The sequence below is a fragment of the Mesoplodon bidens genome, assembly GCF_964165515.1.
Source record: "Mesoplodon bidens genome assembly, chromosome: 5".
NCBI classification, from domain to species: domain Eukaryota; kingdom Metazoa; phylum Chordata; class Mammalia; order Artiodactyla; family Ziphiidae; genus Mesoplodon; species Mesoplodon bidens.
In genome coordinates this window covers 100,295,473-100,320,092 of record NC_138161.1, presented here as the reverse complement: position 1 = coordinate 100,320,092, position 24,620 = coordinate 100,295,473, and the positions used below count along the sequence as shown (strand labels likewise).

At 43.0% G+C, this 24,620-nt stretch overlaps 1 pseudogene across 1 annotated transcript in view; it reads left to right on the top strand.

Annotated features, from left to right (window-relative positions):
• The first annotated feature begins 11,066 nt into the window (after nt 1-11,066).
• Nucleotides 11,067-24,620, top strand: part of LOC308617951 (transmembrane epididymal protein 1A-like) — a 54,726-nt pseudogene continuing 41,172 nt past the window's right edge. Inside the window, exon 1 of the transcript in view lies at nt 11,067-11,766. The product of the transcript in view is annotated as a transmembrane epididymal protein 1A-like (transcript). The remainder of the gene's footprint in view (nt 11,767-24,620) is intronic.

Genomic DNA, 24,620 nt, shown 5'->3' with positions numbered 1-24,620 from the left:
ATGAAGTTAGAAATCAACTACAGAAGGAAAACTGGAAAATACACAGATTTGTGGAAATTAGCACACTCTTTTATTTTTTTTATATACAGCAGGTTCTTATTAGTTGTCTGTTTTATACATATTAGTGTATATATGTCAATCCCAATCTCCGAATTCATCTCACCATCACACGCCACCTCCGCTTTCCCCCCTTGGTGTCCAAACATTTGTTTTCTACATCTGTGTCTCTATTTCTGCCTTGCAAACCAGTTCATCTGTACCATTTTCTTAGATTCCACATATATGCATTAATATACGATATTTGTTTTTCTCTTTCTGACTTACTTCACTCTGTGTGACATTCTCTAGGTCCATCACATCTCTAAAAATGACCCAGTTTCGTTCCTTTTCATGGCTGAGTAATATTGCATTGTATATATGTACCACATCTTCTTTATCCATTCATCTGTTGATGGGCATTTAGGTTGCTTCCATGACCTGGCTATTGTAAATAGTGCTGCAATGAACATTGGGGTGCATGTGTCTTTCTGAATTATGGTTTTCTCTGGGTATATGCTCAGTAGTGGGATTGCTGGGTCATATGGTCATTCTATTTTTAGTTTTTCAAAGAACCTCCTTACTGTTCTCCATACTGGCTGTATCAATTTATAATCCCACCAACAGTGCAAGAGGGTTCCCTTTTCTCCACACTCTCTCCATCATTTGTGGTTTGTAGATTTTCTGATGATGCCCATTCTAACTGGTGTGAGGTGATACCTCAGTGTAGTTTTGATTTGCATATCTCTAATAATTAGTGATGTTGAGCAGCTTTTCATGTGCCTCTTGGCCATCTGTATGTCTTCTTTGGAGAAATGTCTACTTAGGTATTCTGCCCATTTTTTGATTGTATTGTTTGCTTTTTTAATATTGAGCTGCATGAGCTGCTTATAAATTTTGGAAATTAATCCTTTGTCAGTTGCTTCATTTGCAAATATTTTCTCCCATTCTGAGGGTTGTCTTTTTGTCTTGTTTATAGTTTCTGTTGCTGTGCAAAAGCTTTTAAGTTTCATTAGGTTCCATTTCTTTATTTTTATTTCCATTACTCTAGGAAGTGGGTCAAAAAAGATCTTGCTGTGATTTATATCAAAGAGTGTGCTTCCTATGTTTTCCTCTAAGAGTTTTATAGTATCCAGTCTTACATTTAGGTCTCTAGTCCATTTTGAGTTTATTTTTGTGTATAGTGTTAGGGCGTGTTCAAATTTCATTCTTTTACTTGTAGCCGTCCAGTTTTCCCAGCACCACTTGTTGAAGCAATGGTCTTTTCTCCATTGTATATTCTTGCCTCCTTTGTCATAGATTAGTTGACCATAGGGGCATAATTTATCTCTGGGTTTTCTATCCTGTTCGATTGACCTATATTTCCGTTTTTGTGCCAGTACCATACTGTCTTGATTACTGTAGCTTTGTAGTATAGTCTGAAGTCAGGAAGTCTGATTCCTCCAGCTCTGTTTTTTCCCCTCAAGGCTGCTTTGGCTATTTGGGGTCCTCTTTGGCTCCATCCAAATTTCAAGATTTTTTGTTCTAGTTCTGTAAAAAATGCCATCGGTAATTTGATAGGTATTGCATTGAATCTGTAGCTTGCTTTGGGTAGTAGAATCACTTTCACAATATTGATTCTTCCAATCCAAGAACATGATATATCTCTCCATCTGTTTGTGTCATCTTTGATTTCTTTCATCAGTGTCTTACAGTTTTCTGAGTACAGGTCTTTTACCTCCTTAGGTAGGTTTATTCCTAGGTATTTTATTCTTTTGTTGCAATGGTGAATGAAATTGTTTCCTTAATTTCTCCTTCTGATCTTTTGTTGTTAGCGTATAGAACTGCAAGAGATTTCTGCGCATTAATTTTGTACCCTGCAACTTTACCAAATTCATTGATTAGCTCTAGTAGTTTTCTGGTGGCGTCTATAGGATTATCTATGTATGGTGTTATGTCATTGGCAAACAGTGACAGTTTTACTTCTTCTTTTCCAATTTGTATTCCTTTTATTTCTTTTTCTTCTCTGATTGTGATGGCTAAGACTTCCAAGACTATGTTGGAAAATAGTGATGAGAGTGGATATCCTTCTCTTGTTCTTGATCTTAGAAGATATGCTTTCAGTTTTCCACCGTTGAGAATGATGTTTGCTGTGGGGTTGTCATATATGGCCTTTATTTTGTTGAGGTAGGTTCCCTATATGCCCACTTTCTGGAGAGTTTTTATCATAAATTGGTGTTGAATTTTGTCCAAAGCTTTTTCTGCATCTCTTGAGATGATTGTATGATTTTTCTTCTTCAATTTGTTAACATGGTGTATCACATTGACAGATTTTCATATATTGAAAAATCCTTGCATCCCTGGGATAAATCCCACTTGATCATGGTGTGTGATCTGTTTAATGTGTGGTTGGATTCTGTTTGCTAGTATTTTCTTGAGGAGTTTTGCATCTATATTCATCAGTGATATTGGTCTGTAATTTTCTCTTTTTGTAGTATCTTTGTCTGGTTTTGGTATCAGGGTGATGGTGGCCTCATAGAATGAGTTTGGGAGTGTTCCCTCCTCTGCAATTTTTTGGAAGAGTTTGGGAAGGATGGGTGTTAGCTCTTCTCTAAATGTTTGATAGAATTCACCTGTGAAGCCATCTGGTCCTGGACTTTTGTTTGTTGGAAGATTTTTAATCACAGTTTCAATTTCATTACTTGTGATTGGTGTGTTCATATTTTCTATTTCTTCCTGGTTCGGTCTTGGAAGTTTATACCTTTCTAAGAATTTGTCCATTTCTTTCAGGTTGTCCATTTTATTGGCATAGAGTTGCTTGTAGTAGTCTCTTAGGATGCTTTGTATTTCTTCGGGGTGCGTTGTAACTTCTCCCTCTTCATTTCTAATTTTATTGACTTGAGTCCTCTCCCTCTTTTTCTTGATGAGTCTTGCTAATGGTTTATCAATTTTGTTTATCTTCTCAAAGAGCCAGCTTTTAGTTTTACTGATCTTTGCTATTGTTTTCTTTGTTTCTATTTCATTTATTTCTGCTGTGATCTTTATGATTTCTTTCCTTCTACTAACTTTGGGTTTTGTTTGTTCTTATTTCTCTAGTTCCTTAGGTGTAAGGTTAGATTGTTTGAGATATTTCTTGTCTCTTGAGGTAGGATTTTCTTGGTATAAACTTCCTTCTTAGAACTGCTTTTGCTGCATCCCATAGGTTTTGGATCTTTGTGTTTTCATTGTCATTTGTCTCTAAGTATTTTTTGATTTCCTCTTTGATTTCTTCAGTGATTGCTTGGTTATTTAGTAATGTATCATTTAGCCTCCATGTGTTGGTGTTTTTTACATTTTTTCCCTGTAATTGATTTCCGATCTCATAACGTTGTGATCAGAAAAGATGCTTGATATGATTTCAATTTTCTTAAATTTACTGAGGCTTGATTTGTGACTCAAGATGTGATCTATCCTGGAGTATGTTCCATGTGCACTTGAGAAGAAAGTGTAATCTGCTGTTTTCAGATGGAATATCCTATAAATATCAATGAAATCTATCTGGCCTGTTGTGTCTTTTAAAGCTTGTGTTTCCTCTTTAATTTTGTGTCTGGATGATCTGTCCATTGGTGTAAGTGAGGTGTTAAAGTCCCCCACTATTATTATGTTACTGTCGATTTCCTCTTTTATAGCTGTTAGCAGTTGCCTTATGTATTGAGGTGTTCCTATGTTGGGTGCATATAAATTTATAATTGTTATATCATCTTCTTGGATTGATCCCTTGATCATTATGTAGTGTTCTTCCTTGTCTCTTGTAATATTCTTTATTTTAAAGTCTTAATGATATGAGTATTGCTATTCCAGCTTTCTTTTGATTTCCATTTGCATGGAATATCTTTTTCCATCCCCTCACTTTCAGTCTGTATGTGTCCCTAGGTCTGAAGTGGGTCTCTTGTAGACAGCATGTATATGGGTCTTGTTTCTGTATCCATTCAGCGAGCCTGTGTCTTTTGGTTGGAGCATTTAATCCATTCATGTTTAAGGTAATTATCGATATGTATGTTCCTTTTATCATTTTCTTAATTGTTTTGGGTTTGTTTTTGTAGGTCCTTTTCTTCTCTTGTGTTTCCCACTTAGAGAAGTTCCTTTAGCATTTGTTGTAGAGCTGGTTTGGTGGTGCTGAATTCTCTTAGCTTTTGCTTGTCTGTAAAGCTTTTAATTTCTCCATCGAATCTGAATGAGATCCTTGCTGGGTAGAATAATCTTGGTTGTAGGTTCTTCTCTTTCATCACTTTAAATATGTCATGCCACTCCCTTCTGGCTTGTAGAGTTTCTGCTGAGAAATCAGCTGTTAACCTTATGGGAGTTCCCTTTTATGTTATGTGTCATTTTTCCCTTGCTGCTTTCGATAACTTTTCTTTGTCTTTAATTTTGGCAAATTTGATTACTATGTGTCTCGGTGTTTTCTCCTTGGGTTTATCCTGTATGGGACTCTCTGCGCTATCTGGACTTGGGTGGCTGTTTCCTTTCTCACGTTAGGGAAGTTTTCGACTATAATGTCCTCCAATATTTTCTTGGGTCCTTTCTCTCTCTTCTCCCGCTGGGACCCCTATAATGCAAATGTTGTTGTGTTTAATGTTGTCCCAGAGGTCTCTTAGTCTGTCTTCATTTCTTTTCATTCTTTTTTCTTTATTCTGTTCCGCAGCAGTGAATTCCACCATTCTGTCTTCCAGGTCACTTATCCGTTCTTCTGCCTCAGTTATTCTGCTATTGATTCCTTCTAGTGTATTTTGCATTTCAGTTATTGTATTGTTCATCTCTGTGTGTTTGTTCTTTAATTCTTCTAGGTCTTTGTTAAACATTTCTTGCATCTTTTTTTTTTTTTTTTTTTTTTTTTTTGCCGTATGCCGGCCTCTCACCGTTGTGGCCTCTCCTGTTGCAGAGCACAGGCTCCGGATGCACAGGCTCAGCGGCCGTGGCTCACAGGTCTAGCCACTCCACAGCATGTGGGATCTTCCCGGACCAGGGCACGAACCCGTGTCCCTTGCATCGGCAGGCGGACTCTCAACCACTGCGCCACCAGGAAGCCCTCTTGCTTCTTCTTGATCTTTGCCTTCATTCTTTTTCTGAGGTCCTGGATCATCTTCACTATCGTTATTCTGAATTCTTTTTCTGGAAGGTTGCCTATCTGCACTTCATTTAGTTGTTTTTCTGGGGTTTTATCTTGTTCCTTCATCTGGTACATAGTCCTCTGCCTTTTCATTTTGTCTATTTTTCTGTGAATGTGGTTTTCATTCCACAAGCTGCAGGATTGTAGTTCTTCTTGCTGTCTGCCCTCTGGTTGATGAGGCTATCTAAGAGGCTTGTGTAAGCTTCCTGATGGGAGGGACTGGTTGTGGGTAGAACTGGGTGTTGCTCTGGTGTGCAGAGCTCAGTAAAACTTTAATCTGCTTGCCTGCTGTATGGTGAGGCTGAGTTCCCTCCCTGTTGGTTGTTTGGCCTAAGGCGACCCAGCACTGTAGCCTACAGGCTCTTTGGTGGGGCTAATGGTGGACTCCAGGAGGGCTCACACCAAGGAGTACTTCCCAGAACTTCTGCTGCCAGTGTCCTTGCCCCTGCAGTGAGCCACAGCCACCCCCCACCTCTGCAGAAACCCTCTAGCGCTAGCAGGTACATCTAGTTCAGTCTCCAATGAGGTCACCGCTCCTTCCCGCTGGGTCCTGATGTGCACACTACTTTGTGTGTGCCCTCCAAGAGTTGAGTCTCTGTTTTCCCCATCCTGTCAAAGTCCAGCAATCAAATCCTGTTAGCCTTCAAAGTCTGATTCTCTGGGAATTCCTCCTCCCATTGCCAGATGCCCAGGTTGGGAAGCCTGACGTGGGGCTCAGAACCTTCACTCCAATGGGTGGACTTCTGTGGTATAATTGCTCTCCAGTTTGTGAGTCGCCCACCCAATGGTTATGGGATTCGATTTTACTGTGATTGCACCCCTCCTATCATCTCACTACGGCTTCTCCTTTGTCTTTGGATGTGGGGTTTCCTTTTTGTTGAGTTCCAGTGTCTTCCTGCCAATGATTGTTCAGCAGTTACTTGTGATTCTGGTGCTCTCACAAGAGGGAGTGAGGGCACGTCTTTCTACTCTGCCATCTTGAACCAATCTTGAAATTAGCACACTTTTAAATGACCAATGGATCAATGTTATTAGTCTGCTTGGGGCACCATTAAAAAATACCACAGACTCGGTAGTTTAAACAGCAGATATTTATTTCTCCAGTTCTGAAGGCTGGGAAGGCCAAAACCAAGGTGCTAGCCTATTCAGTTCCTGGCGAAGACACACTTGCTGGCTTGAAGATGACCACCTTCTCTGCTGTGTCCTCACATGGCAGACAGAGAGTTCTCATCTCCCTTTCTCTTCTTGTAAGGACATTAATCCCACCAGGGGGGCCCCACCCACATGACCTCATCTAAACCTAATTGCCTCCCAGAGACCTCACCTCCTACCAACTACCATCACACTGGGGGATTAGTGCTTCAACATATGAATTTTAAGGGGACACAAACATTCAGTCCATAACATTCTGCCCCTGGCTTCCCTAAAATTCATGAAGATATACAAAAATATTCATACCATCCCAACAGTCCCAAAAGTCTCAACTCATTCTAGCATCAACTTTAAAATCAAGAGCCTAAAGTCTTATCTAAATCAGGTATGGGTGAGATTCAAGGTATGATTCATACTGAGGCAAAACTCCTTTCCAGCTGTGAACCTGTGAAACCAGAAAAGTTACCTGCTTCCAAATACAGTCCTGGAACAGGCATAGGCTAAATATTCCCATTCCAAAAGGGAGAAAGTGGAAGGAAGGTGTTATGGTCCCAAGGAAGTACAAAACCTAGCAAGGCAAATATCGTTACATCTTATGGCTGGAGAATAATTCTCTTTGTTTCTATGCTCAGCCCTCTGGTCCATTGGAGCAATGGTCCTGCCTTCAGGACCCAGTGGATTGGCAACGCCATCCTTATTGCTCTACTTGTCAGGTTACCACCCCCCGCCTCCAGGTGGCCCCACCCCCAAGGCTCCAGAAGACCACTATCTGACCTGTTAAAACTGAGGTGATGCCCACCCCCCCTACCTTTTGAAACCAAGGAAGCAGCCCTGATGATCTCTGAATTGCCTTCAGGGTCATTTTTCTCTTGTCTTGAAGAATAGCACATGTTCACAGCCAAATAACTTTATGGTCCAGTCCTGTCTATAGGATCTAACAAGCCCAATAGCCTTCCCTCATTTGGTCTGAGCTCCATTCCTTTGGGTTGAAACTGTCAGTGTTGCTGATGGAGTGGCTAATTAGGTCTGTAGTCTATTCCCATACTAATCCCCTTATCAAAGGGTTGTTGGGCCCCACCTTACTGTTCTCTTCAGAAAAACTTTCTCATTTTTTGCAATATGGACAGGGTGAGAATTTTCAAAACTGTAAGTTCAGGATCTTTTTTTTTTTTTTTTTTTTTTTGGCTGCATTGGGTCTTCGTTGCTGTGCACAGGCCCTCTCTAGGTGCAGCCAGTGGGGGCCATTCTTTGCTGCGATGCGCAGGCCTCTCATTGCAGTGGTCTCTCTTTGTTGTTGAGCACAGGCTCTAGGCACAGCGGGCTTCAGTAGTTGTGGCGTGTGGGCTCAGTAGTTGTGGCTCGCAGGCTCTAGAGTGCAGGCTTGGTAGTTGTGGTGCATGGGATTAGTTGCTCCACGGCATGTGGGATCCTCCTGGACCAGGGCTCAAACCCGTGTCCCCTGTGTTGGCAGGCAGATTCTTAACCACTGCGCCACCAGGGAAGCTCTCAGGATATTTTCTGCTTAACAATTGCTTCTTCAGTGCATTCCTCTCTTTTCACATTTTATTATACACAATCAGGAGCCACCAAGCCTCTCCTTCAACACTTTGCTTAGAAATCGCCTCAATTAAACATGTATTTTCATTTCTCACAAGTTCTACCTTCCACAAAACACTAAAACATGAACATAATTGTGCCGAGTTCTTTGCCATTTTTATAAAATTTATCACTTTTTCTCCATTGTCTTATAACATGATCTGAGACTTCACCAGAACAGGCTTTATAGCCCATATTTCTACCAACATTCTGTTCATGACTATTTATGCTTTCTCTAAGAAGATGGACATTTCTCTATTGCTCTCCTCTTTTCCTTGTAGGCCCTCAGCTCAATCACCTTTAACTGCTTGTTCATGGCAATCTTGATCTTTTCTAGCATGCACCTCCAAACTCTCCCAGCCTCTACCCATTATCCTGTTGCAAAGATGCTTCCACATTTTTAGGTATTTTTTACAGCAGCATCCCACCTCACAGTACCAAAATTCTGTCTTAGCTCAGTCTGCTTTAATGAATACCATAGCCTGGGTGGCTTAAACAACAAGTGTTCTTTTCTCACGTTTTGTAGGCTGGAAATCTGAGACCAGCGTGCCAAGATGGTTGGGTTTTTGTTTGTTTTATTTTGGACTCACCGCATGGCATGCAGGATCTTATTTCCCTGACTGGGGATAGAACCCGTGCTCCCTGCAGTGGAAGCGCAGAGTCTTAACCACTGGACCACCAGGGAAGTCCAGATGGTTGGGTTCTGATAAGCGTCTTCTTCCTGACTCACAGACAGGCACCTTCTCGCTGTGTGCTCACACGTCCTTTCCTCAGTGCATGCACATGGAGAGAAACAGCAGAAAGAAGATAGGTAAGGAAACAGAGGACTTGAACAACACAATAAACCAACTAGATCAAACATATGTGAACACTCTACCCAACAACAACAGAATTCACACTCTTCTGAGAGATCTTTGTCTCTCCTCCTCTGTCTATAACGGCATTAATCTCATCATAAGGGTCCCACGCTTATGACTTTATCTAAACCTTATCATCTCCCAAAGGCCCCACCTCCAAAAACCATCACACTGGGGGTTAGAGCATCAATATGTGAATCTTGCAGGGAGACAAATTTTCAGTCCATAACATGTATCATGTTGATTTTATTATTATTTATTTGCTTACCAATGAGATTCATTATCTTGAATTTCATAGGTTTGTTAAACATTTATAGTTTTTCTTAGATGAGTAGCCAGTTTATGGCCTTTGCCCATTTTCCTACTGAGGTGTTCATTTGTAACTTCTTGATTTGTAAGAGCTCTTTATATTGTAAGTAGACTTTGTTACATATAGAGTAAAATTTTACAGTTTGTTTTTCTCTTGAAATTGGTTTTTTAACAGTAACTTTAATATATAAATAAATTATTAATTCTAATGTTTAATTTCTATTAATAAAAACTTTAAAAATTTACATATAATTAAGCTTTTCACTTTTTTCTTTATGATCCCTGCTTTGGTATCATTCATAGGAATACTTGGACAACTTCAGCATCATAGGAATTTAGCAAGGAATATTAGTAATAACAATAGCAAAATTACTAATAATCACTGTCATTTTTTGAGTATTTATTATGTATCAGACACTCTACATACATTATTCTACAGGGATACCCCAGACATATTGCAGGTTTGGTCCCAGACTACCACAGTAAAGTGAATAACACAATAAAATGAGTCATGGAAATTTTTTGGTTTCCCAGTGTATATAAAAGTTATGCTTGGGACTTCCATGGTGGTACAGTGGTTAAGACTCTGCGCTCCCACTGCAGGGGACACATGTTCGTTCGTTGGGGAAATAAGATCCCACATGCTGCATGGCGGCCGAAAAACAAAAATAGTTATGCTTGCACTATACTGTAGTCTATTAAGTGTGCAATAACATTATGTCTAAAAAAAATATACATACCCTAATTTAAAAATACTTTATTACTAAAAAACATCAAAACAATTACAATAGCAACACCAAAGATCAGTGATCACAGACATAATAATAACAAAAAGTTTGAAATATTGTGAAAATTACCAAAATGTGACACAGAGGCACGAAGGGAACAAATGCTGTTGGAAAAATGGCACCAATAGACTAGCTTGATGCAGGGTTGCCACAGATCTTTAGTTTTTTTAAAAAACACAATATCCACAAAGCCTGATAAAGAAAAGTGCAATAAAATAAGGTATGTCTATATTTAATCCTCACAACAAACCTAGGAAGTAATTATTATTCCCATTCTACAGATCAGGAAACCGAGTCTCAAGAAGACAAAGTAACTTGCTCGCAGTCATGTGAGTTGCAAGTGTTGGAGCTGAAATTCAGCCACTGTGCAGATAAATGAATAGACCCGGTCCTCATCCAGCCTCTGCTGTGCTGACTGCTAGAAGGGACCTCATGCATGTCCCTTCCCCCACCCCAAGCCTTCATGTCACCTGTAAAATTTGTTTAGCAATAACTTCCTTATAGAGTTGTTGAGGGATTTTTTAAATTAATTTTTATTGCAGTATAGTTGCTTTACAATGTTGTGTTAGTTTCTGCTGTACAGCAAAGTGAATCAGCTATATGTATACATATATTCCCTCATTTTTGGATTTCCTTCCCATTTAGGTCACCACAGAGCATTGAGTAGAGTTCCCTGTGCTATACAGTAGGTTCTCATTAGTTGTCTATTTTATATACAGTAGTGTATATATGTCAATCATATGTCAATCCCAATCTCCCAATGTTGATGGAGTTAAATGAGAAAAAATTATGTAATGTGCCTGGCACCAAGAGACCGTCAGTGGAAGAGAGACCTCTTTCTTGGAGCACCTAACTCTTTCCCTCCCCTCTCCTTGTGGAGGGGTGGGGCAGAGCCTGTGAGAGAAAGGGGCAAACCAGTGCCTGCAGTGAGGGGCAGAGGTTGAAATCCCAGGCCTAGCATCTAAGTAAGGAACAGAGTGTGGTGCAACGCACGCACACCATCATGCCTCCGAAAGAGGTCCCACCCAGGAGTGACTCAGATGCTTTGGACACCTTTCCCTGTGTGGGAAGCATGGGTGGGGCTGGATCGGGCAGATCTCCCCACTGTTCAAAAGCAGCCACTCTTGCTTGTGAGGGGTGCCTGCGAGGTTGCTGCTCATCTCCCGTTGTCGCCCTGGTGGCCCTGACATACACACTGAGACCATGGGAACCCTCGGGGGACACCTGGTAGCAGGGATCTTCTTCTTCTTCTTCTCACTCTACTAACCGGTGCTGGTGTCCTTGGCCCTGCTATGGGGACAGAGGTTCCTCAAAGCCCCTCTGCCCCCAAGGGAGAAGCGAGGGCACAGGTGGTGGCAGCTGGTCCCTGTGGAAGGAGTCGGGAAGGTGGTTTTCTCCCTGATTCTCATCTTCCCCGAGTTCTTCTACCCGCCAGGAACAAAGCGGCTGATGATGGTGGACTGGGAGGCCCCTCGGTGACAGTTCACGTTCAAGGACGAGTGGTGGCACTTCACCACGTACGGGTCCTTCCTCCTCAGTGGCGTGGTGGACACCACGAGCCAGGCACGCCAGGCATGTGAAGCTGGAGCAGGCAGCCGAGGCTCTGGCCTTCTGTGCACTGGTGCTGCTGGTGGTGACCCACACCGAGCACAAGGGTGCCCTGGAGACCCACGTGCACACGCTGTTCACAGTGCCTGCCTTCCTGGTCAGCCTGGTGCTCATCATCGAGATCTGGGTCCCCAGCCAGCCCCAGCTCTGGGTGCTCAAGACTTGGATGGGGCTGGTGCTCAGCAGCTGGCTGATGCAGCTAAGCATCCTGATGTACACGCCTCCCTCTGGGCATCCCTGGAGAGGGGAAAACCCCATGGACCTCGCCTTCCTCACCATCTTCTTCTGCTGGCACCTGGACTTAGGGGCTGCCTTGCTGGCCGCCATCTATGACCTCTGCAGCCTCTGGCATGATCTCTTCTCCTCCTGGAGAAAGGTCCCAGGTGCCAAGTACCACCTGTGATCCATAGGCGAGGGCAGTGAAGAGCTTGAGAAGCTCTGGGCAGGGGCCCAACTACGAGAAGGGGGTGTCTAGGTATAGAATCTGTCCCTGTGCTGCACCCTTTGTAATGAGAGTTTTGAGGATGCCCCCTGTGTGCCTAGTGCAGAAATGTCCTGGGATCTGCAATGTGGCTTTCCATCACAGGGGTCCCCTTCCTTGTTCCTAAATGAACCTTCCAGCTCCTAGGATTCCTGCTATCTATCTCTCTGTTCTGTCCAGGCCTGTTTCTTTCCTGTCTCGCTATTCAGTATGGTTCCTAACCATGGACTTACATGAAGTGAGAACAGGAGTAGTATTTTTCATTGACAGCTTTTGGGATCCAAGAGGAAGAAATGAAATGAGGGAACAGAGAGAGATGGAGGGTCTCTGGGGACTCAGCAGGGCTCTGCGTGTCTGAGGCGGGGCTGGCTTAGCGTGTGCACGTGTGTGCCGGCGGCGGCTGAAGTGGTGAAATGTGCGAAAGGGAAGGGACTCTGTTTTCACATCGTGGTGAGGACTTCTGTTTTCTTCATTTCTCTCTGTTTTTTATTCACACTAAGTGTAACAGGAAGAAGAGCTGTTTTTTTTCTTTCTTTTTTTTTTATTAGTTTCTGCTTTATAACAAAGTGAATCAGTCGTACATATACATCTGTTCCCACATCCCTTCCCTCTTGCATCTCCCTCCCTCCCACCCTCCCTATCCCACCCCTCCAGGTGGTCACAAAGCCCCGAGCTGATCTCCCTGTGCTATGCGGCTGTTTCCCACTATCTATCTACCTTACGTTTGGTAGTGTATATATGTCCATGCCTCTCCTTCGCTTTGTCACAGCTTACCCTTCCCCCTCCCCATATCCTCAAGTCCATTTTCAAGTAGGTCTGTGTCTTTATTCCTGTTTTACCCGTAGGTTCTTCATGACATTTTTTTCTTAAATTCCATATATATGTGTTAGCATACGGTATTTGTCTTTCTCTTTCTAAAGAAGATGTGGCACATATATACAATGGAATATTACTCAGCCATAAAAAGAAACGAAACTGAGCTATTTGTAATGAGGTGGATAGACCTAGAGTCTGTCATACAGAGTGAAGAGCTGGTTTTGTTGTTACTGTTTTTTAATCTAAACTGGACGAGGCTACTTCTGCCTGAGGGAGTAAGGGATGAGGGGAAAGGGGGTGGCAATCAGTTTAGCAGGGCTCAAGTCTGGGGAGAAAGGAGGCAAGGGAGGAATTCCCAAAGGTGGGTGTAAGAAACAAGGATTATATTTGTATAATTTTAAGTTGTTTGGGTTCTGCTGTGACATAAAACAACTCCATTGTTTATGCAGAGTCTTTCAGTAAAGTCTTATGATACACGTACATGTGTCTTGTGTGAGTGATTCTGGGGCAAGATCAAAGAAAGGGCCCAGATTTCAGGTGGTGGGAGCAGAAGGAGAAGAACCGCCATGAAACATGGGGCACAGATGACCTCAGTGGTTCTGAAGATGCAGGGACTCGGAGCCAAGAGGGAAACTGCAGCCCCTGGAACCTGCAGACCTTTCCAGCCAGTCACTGAGTTCCTCCCAGAATGAGGAGAGGACGTGCTAACAAATTCACATACTCAGTGAAATATATGAAAGCAAACTATATAAAAATACTTATCCCTGGGTACAATTAGAAAACTGCTTCTGATAACATGTGTCTGCTTATGTGAGATGATAAACACAGCATTTGGAAGTCTGAAGATGCAGGAAGACGGGAGGAGATGCTGGCCATAGATGTGGACAAAGGACCACAGAGAACAGTGCCCACACATGAAGCCGTGGCAATTCTGCCATGGCACACGCAGTCAGAGATGCTGTCCTCAGAGATAGAAAATCTCTATGAAGCACAGAGAGGGATTTGCATTTGCAGATGGAGGGCAAGGTGGGCTGCACATTGTCCTCTGACATATGCCTGGACACTCCCTAAAGAAGCAGGGTGCGAGAGTGTGGAAACAGGCCCTGGAAACAGTAGGACAGGGGTTAAAGTAAAGAAGGGGAGCAAGGGAAAGGATGGAAGTGGGGCAGGGGTCTGGCAAGTCACATGGGCTGGGCTGGCAGAGGAGCGACACTCTGGGTCTAAGGAAGAGACATGTCTTCCTCCAGCAGCTGGAACCAGGCCAGCCTCAACTTTCCTCCCCAGCAAAGCAGGAATCAACCTAAGGAAAGGTCAGCACCCTTCTTCCTGTCCCCACCCTAAAAAGCCCAGAAACAGAGCCCGCTTTACCGGAGGCTTGTGCGCCCCCAGCAGTGAAAGCACCGAGTCCTAACCACGGGACTGCCAGGGAATTCCCAGGGCCCCTCACTTTATATCTTCCGTCCAAAGCCCTGGGAGAGGCCATAGCAAGGGGTCCATATGATCGCTTATCACTGAAAAATAGCAAAAGTTAGATACTTCTGTATTCTTTTTTTCTCCATAAAGTCTGGCTGCACCCTCTCCCTGAAGACTGAACACAGATTTACTTTCAGGATGCCTTATGATAAACACATCTCTTTCCCTGTTAGTAGACCATCCTTTATTCAAGGATAATGGTAGACTCTTCCTTCTTCAGCTTGGAAACAAGAAGCTTAAAATGCTGATGACATCACACACTGGCTGAGAACCACCTGCTAAAGTAGAATCCCTCAGTCAACAAATGTAAATAAGTCTTATCAGATGCTGGGCCTGACTTAAAGAGGAGTAATTAGAGGTGCAGAAAACTGATGGCTAGGAGAGAGATGGGAAGTAATTTACAGAGGTGGGTCCTGTTTATCTTCATTTGTGCTGTGTGTGGGAATTCTTGTCCTGCACATCTGGCCCTCGCCCAGCGAATCAGTCATGGTTCTCTAGAGAATCAGAACCAATAGGATGTGGATAGACAGACAGAGAATTTAAGGAATGGACTCATGAAATCGTGAGGACTGGCAAGTCCAAAATCTTCAGGGCACACCAGCAGGCTGGAGACCCAGGGGAGAGTTGATGTTGCCATCTTGAGTCTGAAGGCAGTCTGGAGGCAGAATTCCTTCCTCCTCAGGACACCGCAGACTTTTCTTTTAAGGCTTTCAACTGACTGGATGAGGCCCACCCACACTATGGAGAGTAATCTGCATATTCAAAGTACATTAATTTAAATGTTAATCACATTTGTTAAAAATACCTTCTCAGGGATTTCCCTGGTGGTCCAGTGGGTAAGACTCCACGCTCCCAATGCAGGGGGCCCCGGTTCAATCCCTGGTCTGGGAACTAGATCCCACATGCCACAACTCAAAAAAAAAAAAGATCCCACATGCCGCAAGGAAGATCCCACATGCAGCAACTAAGACTCAGCACAGCGGGCTTCCCTAGTGGCGCAGTGGTTAAGAATTCGCCTGCCAATGCAGGGGACACGGGTTTGAGCCCTGGTCCGGGAAGATCCCACATGCTGTGGAGCAACTAAGCGCATGCACCACAACTACTGAGCCTGTGCTCTAGAGCCCATGAGCCACAACTATTGAGCCCACGTGCCACAACGACTGAAACCCATGAACCTAGAGCCCATGCTCCGCAACAAGAGAAGCCATCACAATGAGAAGCCTGCGCAACACAACGAAGAGTAGCCCCCACTTGCTGCAACTAGAGAAAGCCCGCACGCAGCAACGAACACCCAACGCAGCCAAAGATAAAATAAATAAATTTATTTATTAAAAAAAAGACTCAGCACAGACAAATAAATATATATATATATATATTTTAAATACCTCATAAAAAAAAAAAAACCTTCATAGCAACATCTAGACCGGTGTTTGACCAAACAACTGAGTACCGTGGCCCAGCCAAGTTAATTAACCATCATACTCAGCATAATGGAACATGGCTACTCAAACATGATTTATGTCAACTGTGTTTGTCATGAGTGTTGGAGACCTTCCAAACGAATAACAGTAACTTCATTTTAAATGAACTCCATCATTATTGGCTCTGACTGCAGTGTGACTACAACTATATAATGTTCTATGGACTTTATCCCTTCCCTGTATCCTCCAGAAGGAGAATGATAGAGTGATGGGTGTGCAGGTAGGTGACACTTGTTTTTAAATTAAAAAAATAATGCTTAGAGGCTTTTTTTTCTTTTTCATGTTACATATTTTAGACATCTTAGAAAATAACAAAAAGTAGTTTAAAGTATTTTGAAATCTACCATAATGCTCTTACCCAGAATTAATTACTGCCTGGCAGGGCTAAAAGGGTAGAATGTATTTCAACCACACTAAGAGGTTGGATGGTAGGGTTAGGGTTTACATATCAGAGATGAGGCCTTTCCTGCTGAAGATGACTGATGTGCCTGATGACCAAGGCGTGGCTGACTGAAAAGTGTTGCAGGTGAAGTCACTGAAGATAAGGAAATCCAGAACTGGGAGTCTAGTGCTGTGGGAAGGAACTGAGTAAGGATACTGACATGCTTGGAAGATGGCAACGTTGGGCTGGAGAAGAACCCAGAGCCCAGTCTGCAGCAAATTTGGAGGAGGGGGAGGTGGTAAGTTATCAAGGATGGCCAGAAAACAGAAAATGTGACTAACATTAGCTTCAAAGGAGGAAGTGATCAGGGTTAAGCAGACATGGTAATACCTACCCCACAGAGGTACTGTGAGAAATAAATAAGGTTCTGCATAAACAACACTTAATACACAGTATGGTGTACAGTAGCTGCTCAATACATATTAGCTTGAGATTCTGAATATACATATGCGCCATGACCAGACCATATATAAAAATAAAACTCTGACCCACGATCTGCAGCAACCAGCCCAGGAAGCCAGCCTGCTGTCTATAAATCAGACCTGTAGAAAGTCAGCTATCGCTCACTACTAACCAGTCCAGGTAGCCAAATAACAACCCCTGTAACAACTGACCCAAAATGGGAAGGACCTGATTAATAACTAACAGCTTCCCTAATTTCTGCCCTGCTTCCAACTTAGGGCCAACCAAAGAAAGCCAAATATGCGTCCCTAAACAACCACATGATGCCCCACTTCTAGTTAGCCAGCCTGCAGCCTCCCTATGCCAGCAGCCTCCAATCAAGGCATAACTGATGCCTTTTCTTTTTTTTCCCACTATGAAGCGTTCCCATTCCTCTGCCTGTCTTTGAGTCTTTGCCAAAAAGCAAATAAAGGCGGCTAACTCCCTTGCTATAGCAAGCCCTGAATATAAAGCCTTTTCTTGTTCTCCTTTGATTGGTTTTCATCTATTTTCACGTGTTTAATTCTTTCATTTATTCATTCAAGCAGTTATTCAATATTTATTGAGCCTATATTGATACTATATGCCAGACCCCATGCTGGGACATGAGAATAATGACGTGACCCAGATGCACAGGTCCCTGCCTTCAAGCTCATTATGGTTGTGGGAGAAGAAAGGCAAATAAACAGCAAGGTAAGTACAGTCTGAAAAGGACTGTGATGAGGAGCAGCTAATCCAGACTTGTGAATCAGGGAAAGCTTCCGAGAAAAGTGATGTCACCACAGGGACCTGAAGGATGAATATGGCCAAGGGAAGAGCAGTAAGGGAAACAGTCAGGAAAAAGGGAAACGGACATAAGAAAAGTCCCCAGGTCATTGCATAAACACCAAAGGAAGTGAATGAAAGTGGGATGACTGGACCTCCGTGTTTGAGCTTGGAGTGGTGAGCCATGAAGGTGGAATGGCAGACAAGGGTCAGAATCCTTCTAGGCCACATGAAGGCATTTGGCATTTATCCTAAAGCTGACAGTAATGATCAGATTTCCATTTTGGAAACATCACTCAGGCTCCACGTGGAGTGAAGCCTGGAGGGCAAACCTGGAAGCAGGGAGACCAGTTAGGAGACTAACAGGTGATGGTGGCTGGATGAGAAGAAAAGTGCAAGGACTGGGGAGCTGATTTAGATGTTCCCACCTGGGACATCACGGCTGGAGGTCAGTAGGGTTGGGGGGTTGGGGAGGGTGGGACAAGCCAAAGCTTGTACAGCTGAGGAAGAAAGTAAATGCAGTCACTGAGAAAATGAAACCCACAATGTGAGCTGGAGAAGAAGAGATGAATTCTGGATGGAGACATGAAGTTTAAAGTGTTGTTCTGGAAGCAGGTGGATGAACTTGTCTGGAGCTCAAGAGAAAGGGATGGGTAGAGAGGGCAATCTGAAAGTCATAAATGGTCATTAAAGCCATTTATGGGGATGGATGAGATTGCCAAGGGATAGGGTATGGGGAAGAGGGCTTGGAATGGGACTCTGAGAGGCACCACACCTAACTGGAAAAAAGAAGGCAGGCACTCGTGAGGCAAACAAAGAAAGAGTAGCCAGGGAGATGCGAGGAAAACCAGGACCTTGTTGTAACATAGATACTAAATATTGATATTGTTTTAATAAAGGGAGTAGCAAACAAAGCCTTGTTTCTTATTCCCAGTTCCTTCTTCCCCTTCCAGAGAAGGATGGTCCCCAGGACACTGGGAGGGAATTTACTCTACGAGTTACTAGTGGAACTGGTCATGCATTGCCCCATAGTGTTGCCCAAGCTGCATCAACAAAGTGCTAGCATTGGTACACATCATTAAGTAAAACTGGATGATGAAATAACGGGAAGAAATGCGCATGTTTAGGACAAGGACGTCCCTCTGAGGCAGGAGATAGATAGTCCCCCTCCCCCACCCTCCCCGCCCAGGGTAAACAGCTGGAGTTGGTTCTCTGTGGACCGATACTCGAATATGAAAATAGCAGGAAAACCCAATCCAAAAATGGGCAGTAGACCTTAATAGACATTTCTCCAAAGAAGATATACAGACTGCCAACAAACACATGAAAGAGTGGTCAACATCATTAATCATTAGAGAAATGCAAATCAAAACTACAATGAGATATCATCTCACACCAGTCAGAATGGCCATCATCAAAAAATCTAGAAACAATAAATGCTGGAGAGGGTGTGGAGAAAAGGGAATCCTATTGCACTGCTGGTGGGAACGTGAATTGGTACAGCCACTATGGAGGTTCCTTAAAAAACTACAAATAGAACTACCATATGACCCAGCAATCCCACTACTGGGCATATACCCTGAGAAAACCATAATTCAAAAAGAGTCATGTACCAAAATGTTCATTGCAGCTCTATTTACAATAGCCCAGAGATGGAAACAACCTAAGTGTCCATCAACAGATGAATGGATAAAGAAGATGTTGCACATACATACAGTGGACTATTACTCAGCCATAAAAAGAAACGAAATTGAGCTGTTTGTAATGAGTTGGATAGACCTAGAGTCTGTCATACAGAGTGAAGTAAGTCAGAAAGAGAAAGACAAATACCGTATGCTAACACATATATATGGAATTTAAGAAAAAAAAATGTCATGAAGAACCTAGGGGTAAGACAGGAATAAAGACACAGACCTACTTGAGAATGGACTTGAGGATATGGGGAGGGGGAAGGGTAAGCTGTGGCAAAGCGAGAGAGAGGCATGGACATATATACTCTAATTCGCAATTCTTTAAAGACTGCATAGAGGCCCTCCTCCCCCAACCGGGAAAAAACTGTCCTTCTCCCAGCACTGTGCGCCCACCGTCGGCGGCCCTCCGCCCTCCTGAAAACAGTTCCTTAATTTCCCCTGGCAACCCCACTCTCCAGGGACACAGTCCCCAAGGACCAAACTCCGCGTGGCAGCATCCTCACTGCCTAGCGCATCAACCTGTCCTGCTGTCCTGGGACAGAATCTAGGAGCGTGGGGACTGGCAGACAGAGCTGGGAGAGTCACTTAACTTCTTTTGTACTTCTGATTGTTTTATCATGTACAAAAGAAAGAATACGGGCAATACGCTCCATTTTTTTTTCAACGAAATCAAAATTAAAACTGTACTAAGAGCACAGAACTATCTAGTAAACCGTGAGGAACGCACGGAGCCCAGTTCTGCCAGGCTGCCCCCGGCTGTACCTGCTGTACTCCACGGCCACTCTCTTGTTAAAGGGGTTCCGGCCTGAGAATGGCCGGGGTGCCAGGGCCCCTCACCCCCGCGCAGTTCCTCTCCCCTCCTCGGGACTCGGGCGGAGGTCAGGAACTCAGCCCGGAGCCCACCTCTGCGCAGGCGAGGGGCTGGGGGGACGCTGCGGCGCGTGGCGCGACTGCCCCAGCGGGCGCCTAAGAGAGGAGCGCGCCTCCCACCGCGCCGCACTTTCTTTTCCTGCCTCACCCTGGAGGTCCGGCCTCGCAGCTCGCCCGGAAGAGTGTCCAGACGAGATGGGGTACCCGCCCCTCCCGGGTCGTTTGTATCCTCAGCGCCTGGCACCACACCAGATTCGGGAGGCAGAGGCTGCGCGGGGCAGGAAGCTTCGCGTCCTGCGTGGGTGCCCAAAGCTAGGCCCCAGCACTGCTGTGCCTTCTTATCCCACGCCCGCCCGGGCGAGGACGGGCCGGCCCCAGGTACTCAGAGGTTACACGCCTAATCTGGGGAAATGAGGAGGGAGATGGATGAGTCACTGATGGATGGACTGATTCTTAGATCTTTTCACCGTGCACTATTTCTCCAGCACCTTCTAAGCACTCGGGAGGAATCGGAGAACAAAACAAAGCTCCCCGGCGCTCTCAGATCTAGAGCGGGAGGTGGAAGTGACCTGATTAGTTCATATATTGATGTTTAGCCCTAAGTGTCTACACCACCTCCTCCTACACCCTATTAAAAGCAAACTTTCCTTGACAAATTGCTCTCCATTGTTCACCAAGGGAGCCAGCAAGTGGCAAAAGCATGTTGATTGGGGGAGGGTGTGGGCCGGAAGAGGTATGAGGTTGGGAAACACAATGCCTACGTTAAGCAGAGACATTTTCTTCATTCGTAAAACATCATTTATCATCATCATTGGGGCTTCTCAAAATTTCCTAAGTGCCCCAACCTCTTTTTTAGTCGCTAATATTTGAAAAGAAAGAAAGGATGGCAGTTTCATTCCGCAAGGTCATAAAAACACTTCTATTCACTCGTTATTTAACAGTTTCTGGCAAGATGGTTGAGATGCCAGATGTGGTGACAGTTCGTCAGAAGAAAAAGCACAAGTTTGAAAGGCAAATGATAGGGATACATGTATGTCCTCAATGGGAATAACAAGGTTTAATGACCAGACAACTGTGCCTCAAATGTCCGATTAACAGGAAGCATGGAGCAATGACAAAGGGATCAAAAACAGAGCACCACCAGACAAGAGGAACACCAAACAGGCCCTTCCCAGGCATGTTTCTTTTCTTTCTTTCTTTCTTTCTTCCTCTTGTGATGAAAACTTTTAAGATCCACCCTCTTAGCCGCTTTCAAATATACAATACAGTATTATTAACTGTACCCCCATGCTGTACATTACATCCCCATGACTTATTTATTTGATAGCTGGGAGTTTATATTTTTTAACCCTCTCCTCTCATTCCACCCACCCCCTCTCTGGTGACCACCAATCTGTTCTCTCTATCCATGAGCTTGGATTTGTTTGTTTTTTGTTTGTTTTTAGATTCCACATGTAAGTGGGATCATACGGTACCTGTCTTTCTCTGTCTGACTTATTTCACTTAGCATAATGCCCTCAAGGTCCATCCATGTTGTTGCAAATGGCAAGATTTCATTCTTTTTTATGGCTAAATAATATTCAATTGTACATATATACACTGCATTTTCTTTGTGCATTCATCCATTGACACTTAGGTTGCTTCCATATCTTGGCTATTTGAAATAATGCTACGATGAACAGGGGGGTGCAGATATCTTTTCTAATTAGTATTTTTGTATCCTTTGGATAAATACCCAGAAGTGAATTGTTGAATCACATGGTAGTTCTATTTTTAATTTTTCGAGGAACCTCCATATGGTTTTCCATAGTGGCTGCACCAATGTAGATTCCCACCAACAGTGCACAAGTGTTCCCTTTTCTCCACATCCTCACCAACACTTGTTATTTCTTGTCTTTTTGATGACAGCCATTCTGACAGGTGTGAGGTGATATCTCATTGTAGTTTTGATTTGCATTTCCCTGATGATTAGTGATGTTGGACACCTTTTCATTTACTTGTTGACCATCTGCGTGTCTTCTTTGGAAAAATGTCTATTCAGATCTTCTACCCATTTTTAAATCAGATTTTTTTTTACTATTGAGTTGTATGAGTTCTTTACATATTTTGGATATTAATACCTTATCAGATTTATGATTTGCAAATATTTTTTCCTATTCGGTTGGTTGTCTTTAACTAGTCATTTTTCTTAAGATGCAAAGCAGAGTAGTTTGTGCCGTATTTAGTTTCAGGACTTTTTTTTTCTTTTTTTGTAATTTGACACTATCTGCTCATTTAAGTGACATCCTGTGTGAAACCTACATTCACACACAGGATTTACATGCAGACAAAACAGCATACCATGATTTACCTGTAGACAGAGTCAAGTTCAGAAAATTACTATCAATGATCCTACCAAACTCAGTACCCTCTTTTTGTAACAAATACTTTGTAAAGGTCCTTTACTATCCTGAACTGAAATTCATAGATAGTATAATCTGTCTACATACATGATTACAAGGACTAGAGATAGATAGATGATAGATAGATAGATAGATAGATAGATGACACTATAATATCTGTCAATGCCTCCCAGCCAGAGACCCTCAGGAACACACTTACAGTTGAATAAGTTAAATCTATTGCTCTTTGCAAGGAGGGAGAATATGTACCACAGGGAAATGTGGTAGAAGGGACTTGGAGGATTTAGGTTTGTGTTAGGTGACTTTCAGGAGGATTCATGGAAGTGGTGCTTTGCTTTGGATTAGATGCTGTTGAGAAGTGGGAATCATTCTATAGTTGGGTTTTTTGATAAATGTGACCCAGAAGGGGGGTAGATTAGAGTAAGACTAAAGGTATCATTGTAAAGGAGCAGCAGACACTTGTACTAGCCAAGATAGGGAGATGTTCAGTCATTTCTCTGGTTTGGACCACGTTCACATTCGTCTGTGTTCAGATATGATCACAGAGTGTTCTTGTTTTTGTCTAGATCCATCAAGGTCTCAGAGTGGCTTCATCTCATACTGGCGATCTGTGAAATTGTTGATGTGCAACAGGAGAACACAATGCTGAGCAGTGAGTGCCAGGCCAACTCCCAGGTGTCATGGATGGCTCTTCTCATTTTCATATCCTAAGTGAAATTAAAAGGAGAGATAAAAATCATCCATAATGAAATAATGTACATTTTGATATATAAATGCTCCAGCATAACTATATTAGAATACATAATAGAGTCAGATGATTGCACTCCCTTACATGAGTCAGTTTGGATTTAAAAGTAAGAATAGAGCTTCCCTGGTGGCGCAGTGGTTGAGAGTCCGCCTGCCGATGCAAGGGACACGGGTTCGTGCCCCGGTCCGGGAAGATCCCACATGCCGCGGAGCGGCTGGGCCTGTGAGCCATGGCCACTGAGCCTGCGCGTCCGGAGCCTGTGCTCCGCAAAGGGAGAGGCCACAACAGTGAGAGGCCCGCGTACCACAAATAAATAAATAAATAAATAACTAAATAAATAAATATAAAAGTAAGAATATTGGAAGTGTTTCCTTACAATAAATGCAGAAGAATGAAAGAGAGTGGTTCCAATTATCATCAGAATTTAAATTAGTGTTAAGATATATAATAACACACCAGGCTCATTTGTATATGATAAGAGAAGGAAGGAATAACCTTAATGGAAACAGGAATAACATGTTAAGCAAATTATAGGCTGTCAAGGCAGCTAACATAAAGAACAATATTCTCATGACATTAGCCTTACTGTGAGTAGTGAAGAAAAAAACCTTTTTGTATGACATGGAGGAAAAGAGTGATGAAATATCTCAGAGATCATATCTCCTGTCTTGAAATTTCAATACTCATTCAGTGCATGCATACTAGTATTTAAAAAGACCTTGAAGATCATATACAATAAACCCAAAGATAATGCGTATTTTAATATAATGGGATTCTCTCCAGGCCCCTGACCAGCCCTTGTTGCCAAACCTGAGTCTCAAACTGAGGCAGACGGAAAGGATAATAACACCTACCCTACAGGGTTGGTGTTATGATTAAAGATAATGTTTGGTAGCTCATACAACTCAATAACAAAAAAACAAACAACACAATCAAAAAATGGGCAGAAGACCTAAATAGACATTACTCCAAAGAAGGCTTACAGATGGCCAATAAGCACATGAAAAGATGCTCAACATCACTAATTATCAGAGAAATGCAAATCAAAACCACAATGAGATACCACCTCACACCAGTCAGAATGGCCATAATTTAAAAGTCTACAAATAATAAATGCTGGAGAGGGTGTGGAGAAAAGGGAACCCTCCTACACTGTTGGTGGAAGTGTAAATTGGTGTAGCCACTATGAAAAACAGTATGGCAGTTCCTCAAAAAACTAAAAATAGAGTTGCCATTTATCCAGCAATCCCACTCCTGGGCATACATCCAGACAAAGCTATAATTCAAAAAGATACGTGCACCCCAATGTTCATAGCAGCACTCTTTACAATAGCCAAGACATGGAAGCAACCTAACTGTCCATCGACAGATGAATGGATAAAGAAGATGTGGTACATATAGACAATGGAATACTACTGATACTAAGTCATATAAATGGATGAAATAATGCCATTTGCAGCAACATGGATGGACCTAGAGATTATCAGATTAAGTGAAGTAATCAGGAAGAAAAAGACAAATACCATATGATACTGCTTA